The sequence below is a fragment of the Magnolia sinica genome, chromosome 11 (genome assembly GCF_029962835.1).
Source record: "Magnolia sinica isolate HGM2019 chromosome 11, MsV1, whole genome shotgun sequence".
NCBI classification, from domain to species: domain Eukaryota; kingdom Viridiplantae; phylum Streptophyta; class Magnoliopsida; order Magnoliales; family Magnoliaceae; genus Magnolia; species Magnolia sinica.
The window spans coordinates 82,102,986-82,108,985 of NC_080583.1; positions in this window are offsets into that span (position 1 = coordinate 82,102,986).

Consider the following 6,000-nt stretch of genomic DNA (forward strand, 5'->3'; position numbering starts at 1 on the left):
ATCCTTTAAATAATCGGTTCAAACTTAGGATGAAGTTTTAGACTCAAATTCTCTGAAAACATGACTTATTATAAATAGTAAACTTGTTATTTCTAGACGATCATAATTCCTACTAGACTTCATGGTTTTCAGCTAAAAATAGTAAGTGTTCAATTTTGCCTAACTATGTTATTCTCCTAATTTTTCTAAGCCCTTTTCATATTGGGAACAGCTCCTACAACTCAAAAGATCAAAAGTTATGATCAAATTAAAACTTATTATTTATAGTAAAACAAAAATAAAATAGACTTTCAACCATTGATTAGATAGAATCTCTCAAATCCAGTGTGAGCAATCAGGCTTAATAGGGTTGGTTGGCTAAAGTAGCTTCTCCTACTCCAAAATCATATATGAGATGTCGAAAAACTCATTTCGATTTGCGAGATATGACTGTTTTAATATTCTGACAGTCCTGATCAATTCTGCCTCTGATCGGTACTTTTTTGGTCCATTTTTGCCATGAAAGTGTCTACGACCCACTCTACATCATTTTACCCCTCAATTAGGCATAGGGAGGGGCATAAACTTGTAATTTTAAAAGACAAATGGGACATGTTTGGCCCTTCAGCTGAGTGTATATTTATCATTTTAATTCTTTAGCCCACATTCATCTCCTCTAGGCATGTAGTGCTCATGGACAATGTAATATTAGGGAGCCCAATTTCATAGACCCATCATTCTAATGGGCCTAAGTCATTGGTAGCCAAATCCATGCTCACCTTATTAACTATAGAGGTTTGTTGATACGTGTGGCAATTTCAAGAATAGGGAAGAAGAATGTAAAATATAAGTAGAGAATTTTATAATAAGTATAGAATGGTGTAGAGAATCTAAAAATTCTAGTGAAATCTTTTATAAAGAAGTGTGATATGTGCAGTAAGGTTTTATAAAGTTTTTAGCTATTGGATGAGTGTCATGTGACATAATTTTAATAATACATATAGAGGTTCTGGAGTATTCTTAGGTTGATACAAGGAAGTTTAGGCAAGGACTAATTTAGGTTTGGAATTTTAGTAAAATATAAGACATTTTCTCATATACTTACATTTCTCTTGAGTATCAGAGGGTTATGGTATTTTGTAAATGAGGTATGAATGTTTCGATGACTGTAGCTGGTAAATCTTGATCCACAACCAGTGTAGTAAAGACTTGGTCAAATTTCCATGATAATTTTATGACATCCACGCTATTCCTTTGCTACCTCTTGTAACTTTCTTGCAAAGGGGCGCGGATTGGCTACTGACACGTTGAGTAGCTAGACTGTTGCGGAAGTGACGTCACCAAGTTCCGTGGGCCCCACCATGATATAAGTTTTGTATCCACGCCGTCCATCCATCCGGAGAGATCATTTTAGGGTAAGATCCAAAGAATGAGTCATATCCAAAGCTCCGTTGGACCCCACAACAGAAAACAGTAGGGAGAGTGACACCACCATTAAAAACTACTAAAGGCTACAAAAGTTTTCATCCAGCTGATATTTATATTTTCCCTTATTTAATGCCTTTTCTAGCCTCTGAACAAGTTGGAATTCAAAAAAACATTACGGCGGGCCTTAAGAAGGTTTCAACGGTGGTCATCAATCTCCCGCTGTTTTGATCCACTCAAGCTTTGGATCTGCTTGGGTTCTCTGAGTCCTACCTTAAAATAATATCTCTAAATGAATGGACGCTGGGGATACAACACATACATCAACATACATCATAGTGGGTCCATATAACTTGGTGACGTCACTTCAGTAGCCAATCTGGCTACTTAACCTGTCATATCTAATCGTGTCAAACTTAAAAGGTGTTTAGAAACAGTCGCTTTGGATTCCACACACTTTCCCATACACCACGACTTTATTTCTGTGTACTTTTGTCGGTAGAGAATTAGCTGTTACCGGGGGTGACACCTTAGCGAGTATTAACCTTAGTACGTGGGCCCACCTTAATGAATGCACTGTATATTTACGTCGTTCATTTATTTTTTCAACTCATTTTAAAATGTGCCAGAATTTAAGTTGATCTAAATCTTTAATGGACCATGCCACTGGAAAGGTGGTGAATAGCCATTAAAAACTTTTTGTAGGCTATACAAAATTCGTATCAATATGGTCTTTGTATTTTCCCTTCGTTCATGTTTGTTTGACCTTGTTAACAGGTTGTAGGAAATATAAAAATTAAGAATATGCTTACAATGGAACCTGGGAAGTTTTTAACGGTGGTCGTTCAACAACCATTGTTTACTTTAGTGTGGTCCACTTGAGATATGAATATACTTCTTTTTTTACAACCTACTAAAATGATCCCAGAAAAAGGGATAAATGACACATCATCAAGGTGGGCCCCACAAGAAAGATAACAACAGGTGAGGTGTGACCGAGTATCACCTAATCTGCTCCCTTTCTGGCAAGAGAAAAGAAAAGGGAGTGTGGGTTTGGACCACACGAAAAAAAAGCAAAAAGTAGCAGGCTGAAGGGCCACCACATTAATGATTTGAATCGCCTAGCAATAAAATCCTCTGACAATAATTCATACGCGACAGCTGCATAGCAATCAGATTGGCTGATGTACCCCACACCACCGACTGGAAGTCGTGCGAGGACGAGCACCGACGCTCTTCGACATCCGAGTTGTACGAACGGTTCAAAGGAGATCAAAGTTATATGGCCCTACAGTGATGTATTTATTATATCTACACCGTTCATCTATTTTTAGATATCATTTTAGAGCATTATCCAAAAAATGAATCATATCCACGGATAATATGGACCACACCACAAATAGTAGCGGAGATAATGATTTTCACCGTTAAACAATTCGCAGGGCCGACCATGACGTTTATTTTCTATCCAATTTGTTAATAAGGTCACAAAGACCTGAATGAAGTGGAAAAACAAATTTCATGTTGATCCAAAACTTTTGTGACCCCAAAAAGAGTTTCAATGGTAGACGTTCAATCTCCCACTGCTTTTTGCAGTGTGGTCCACTTGATAGTTATATCTGTCTTATTTTTCGTCTCAAGCCTTAAGACGAGCTCGTCAAACGGATGGACAATTTAGATATAGCACATACCTCGTGATCAGACTCACAAAACTTGTTGCTGTTAATACACCAGCTATGTGAGGTACACCAGCCAATTCGCTTCCCCACCGACTTGGCTGGAGTGGGAACCTGTCGTGCGAAGATGAGCGTTAACGCTCCTTGATCTCTGACTTGTACGCACGGTTCAAAGGATATCAGAGCTTGGCATTGATGTATTTATTATATCCCACCGTTCGTTCATTTGGCGAGGGCATTTTAGAGCATCGACAAAAAACGATCAGTATAAAAGCTCTAATGGACCACACCAAAAATAGTAGTAGAGACAATAATTCTCACCATTAAAAACATTTGCAGGGCCCTCCATAATGCTTATTTTCCATTAAATTTGTTTGTAAGGTCTTGGATGAAGAGGTAAAATAAATATCATATTGTTCCAAAACTTTCGTGACCTACAAAAGTGTTTCAATGGTAGACATTTAATCTCTGGATTTTATTTTTTTTATTTTTAGTATTTTTGCAGTGTGGTCCACTTGATCTTTGTATATTTATTATTTTTAAACTCAAGCTTTAAGACTAGTTCACCAAATGGATGGACGGTTTGGATATCATGCATACCTAATGATGCGACCCACATAACTTGGTGACGTCAACCAACCAGCCAGGTCGGTGGTGGTTTTTAGAGCTACGCAATCCTGACCCAATCCGAACCGATCTAACGACCTAGATCGATGAAGATTGAGTAGGGCAGTCCAAATCCAAAAGCTTTTCGGGTCGAGGTTGGATCTATACTTACCCGAACTGATCTGATCCGATTGGATCCAACCCAATTCAGAGAGGATAAACCACATGCATTTTCACGATGGGCCCCAATAGAGTTTACTCAATACGATAAAAGAGAGCCCTACAGAGCATGACTGTTTTACATGCTGCATAAAAGTAACGTGGTAGATTATTCTAGTACGTTCCAATTCCCCACTCACGTCGTGTAACTCGTGGCTCCTACCTGCAATCAGATGTTTTGCAAGCACCATTCATCTCCTCCCTACACCCATAACATGTGCCAAACTGAAAGGTTTTTAAGAGATCTGAATGAAGCATCTAGATCTCCTTGGCCCATAACAGGCCACATAAAAAATTAAATCTTTTCCGCTCATCATTTGGGCCATCCCTTTAAATAAATAATGGACAGTACTTACAAAACTGCCAACGGTCCAAATTTAACACACGTTTTATGGCACGCCTGATGAATGAACGGTCTTTATTTGCCACAAATGACAATCTTCTTCAGTTTCCGCTATATTCACTCACATGAGTTTAGATACACTGGCCAAAGTGGCACATGCAATGTGTATAAGTTGCGTTGTAAAGGGGTGAATGTGGTGCTACAGCTAGCAATAGCATGTCTCTTCTTTCCATTTATTGCGAGAGCTAATCCATTCGTATTTAGTGGTATAAAAAAAAGAAAAAAAAGGAAGCTGATTGACTAGTGTACCTCACACCAGCTATATAGCTACTGTAAGTAAGTGTTATGCGAAGACGAGCACTTACACTTCTTGAGCTTCGAGTTGTATGAACGGTTCAAAGGAAATCAAAGTTATATGGGCCCCATAGTGATGTATTTATTATATCTACACCGTTCATAAATTTTTAGAGATTATTATAGAGCATTATCCAAAAAATGAATAATATCCAAAGATCATATGGACCACACCAAAATAGTAGCAGAGAATGACTTTCACCATTAAACAATTTGTGTGGTCCACTTGATAGTTAGATCTGTCTTATTTTTCGTCTCAAGCCTTAAGACGAGCTCGCCAAATGGATGGACGGTTTGGATATAACACATATCCCATGATCAGACCTACAGAACTTGCTAACGTCAATACAGCAAGTCAACAATGCACTGTGCACATTTGCACTTGCGTGAAAAGCACGTCACTGCACTTTCATGCAGTGCACGTCAACACTAGAATATATTCGATAAAAGCGCAGATATGGTAGACGGATAGTTCTTTCATAGCCATGTGGGGCCCACCTTGATGTATATGTTTTATCTAAGCCGTTCATCCATTTTGACATATCATTTTAGGCCTTAAAGGCTGAAGTGGACCACACCATATAAAACAGTTAGATTAAATTCATACGATCCGAATCGTACCCAACCCGATCCGATTCGATTTCCCTAATCGAATGGGACTCGGTTCGGGTCAGGCCAACCATGCATCGAATCGGCCCAAGTCAAGTAACCCAAACTCGGTCCCAAATCGGATCGAGTTCGGATCAAGCCATTGAAATTTTTTATCAGATCAAGTTGGACCCAATCAGATCCGATCCGGACCGATGCCCAACTCTTTGTGTGCTACACCAACCAATCCGCTTCCTATAGTCCATATAATGGATCTAGTATTATCTGTTGATCGAACAAAATTCTCTTGATAAATTCACTTTATGGTGACAGTCCACTAAAGGCCACCGTTTGTAAGGATAGCATTATCAGCTAGAATATTTTCAGCCATGGACATAACTATCCTGATGGATGGTGTGGATTCACTTCCAGGGTTTCCATGTGTAGGGAATTGGGCAATGAATGCCGTTCTTGATCCACCTGCATCATAACTAGTCAAAATTTCGTGCCAGGGGAAGCAGGGTGGGGCCACTGTGATGTTTGAGATAAATCCACCACGGCCATCCGTTTTTACAAATCATTTTATAACATGGTCTGAAAAATGAAATAAATCCAAAACTCAAGTGCGCCACATGACATAGGATAGAAGGCCAATTAATGAAACATTCGTAGATTACAGAAGTTTTAGATCAGTCTAATTTTCATGTTTTAGTTCATCCTAGTTAGAATGACCTTATAAACAGTATGGATGGCATATAAACATCACCATTTACTCGGAAAGGTTTCAACGGTAAGCATTTACTTACCAGC